This window comes from Paramisgurnus dabryanus, chromosome 23 (assembly GCF_030506205.2).
Source record: "Paramisgurnus dabryanus chromosome 23, PD_genome_1.1, whole genome shotgun sequence".
Taxonomy (NCBI): Eukaryota; Metazoa; Chordata; class Actinopteri; order Cypriniformes; family Cobitidae; genus Paramisgurnus; species Paramisgurnus dabryanus.
The window spans coordinates 23,230,201-23,231,766 of NC_133359.1; the positions used below are offsets into that span (position 1 = coordinate 23,230,201).

The 1,566-nt window shown below is 41.4% G+C and overlaps 1 long non-coding RNA gene across 1 annotated transcript; it reads left to right on the forward strand.

The window, feature by feature from the left end:
* The first annotated feature begins 664 nt into the window (after nucleotides 1-664).
* Nucleotides 665-1,284, forward strand: LOC141281522 (uncharacterized). Its single transcript, XR_012335892.1, has 3 exons — nucleotides 665-755; nucleotides 844-905; nucleotides 1,176-1,284. It is a non-coding gene; the product is annotated as an uncharacterized lncRNA (long non-coding RNA).
* The last annotated feature ends 282 nt before the right edge of the window (nucleotides 1,285-1,566 follow it).

The window sequence follows — 1,566 nt, forward strand, 5'->3', positions numbered from 1 at the left end:
GGCTGACATCGCGATTGTGATGCGATTAATTGTGCAGCACTCCACAACACCTATCGCTTGTTAGTGCCAATCATTTTGACCAAAAACAGAAGTCACTTCTTGGTGGTATTCAATCCGGTTTTCAGTCAATCTTGTCAGGTTAATCTTGAACTTGCATGACTCTTCCAAGTGATGCCAGCAAGCGTATCTGCATTTTTTTGTCCTGTGTGTTTTTAGATTCCCCCTACTGTTACAAGCACTGCTGCCCAAGAGTCTATTAAAGACCATTTTCAAGACCAAAGCATGTCATCCACAGTCTCTATTGAAGGTCAGTGACTGTTTGACTTAATGTAGTTATGGTTGGCAATATAACCATATTGTGACTATAAAGGATGTGAACCAGTGATGGTGCGGTGGCTTCTAGAGTGATGCACAACCCAACCCTCCCTGGCCTTCCTCATTTTCTTTCCTGTATTCTACAGAGACCAGAGAGAGACCAGAAGTCCAGTTCTGCAATATAACATCAGGCATTTCTGCTTGTGAGGTGAGGTTGAATATTGCTGTCTTGTTTTACAATAATGATACTTTAGTCAGTTTAACTGTGCAATAACAATTGTGTAGGTGATGTCCAAGTTCACATGTGCATTTTTCTGTTTAACTTGTTTAGACACAGCTCAGTGGTGCAAGCATCCCTTCTGGTCAATACTCCATTGCAGAGCTTGGTGACCACGCCCATGACTTGGAACCCAATGTGTCCTCTACAGACTTATTCAGAAGTGAGTTCTTGCTTGAATAAGCAATTCCTTGTAAATACTGGTGTCTTGCAAAGCACTGTGCCTTCATGTCCTGTGTTGTCTTCAACAGACACCGAATTGAGAGCAGTGACTCAGTCATCCAGTCCCACACCAAACAGCCCTGAGCATGAGGTTAGTGTGAATTCAGCTGTTTATTTTGGGATGTATGAATGTTTAGTTTCGTAAGGGGCATATTTATCAATTAATTGCAATTATTAATGCAGGTTTAGTCTGGAAATCTTTGTTTGGTACAAGTAGTCATCATTTAACATTGTGTTCCCTTGTCTACATCATTTTGAGTGTCATAAAAGGTTTTAGTGATGTTGATCCTCTTGGGTGAAATGGATACTGTACCAGTTAATGCCTGTTCATCTTTGCATTTTGCTGTTCTTTTATTTTTAGGTGCATTGTGTCAGAGGTCAATGTAACACTTCTTCTGCGAAAGAGGGGTTTGGAGAAATTCCTGTCCAGCACCAGGAGATTTCACCCCCTACGTTCTCAACAGATCTTAACAGTGGTCAGTAAATGTTGTTAACTTCTGGCAATGCATGGCATGCCTGAGGGTTTGCAGCATGAAAAGCATGTGGCAATATCAGGCCATTTTTAGATGATTATTTTGTGTCTTGACAGAATTTTGTCTGTTAGGGATGTGAGTTGAGTATGTTATGCCTATATTGGTTTTATGACTCAAGGAAAGCCAAGCACTGATTCTCCCTGTGTTCCCCTGTACAGAGACCGAATCGAGATCAGCATGTCAAAGATCTAGAGCCGCACCAAACAACTCTGCTTTTGA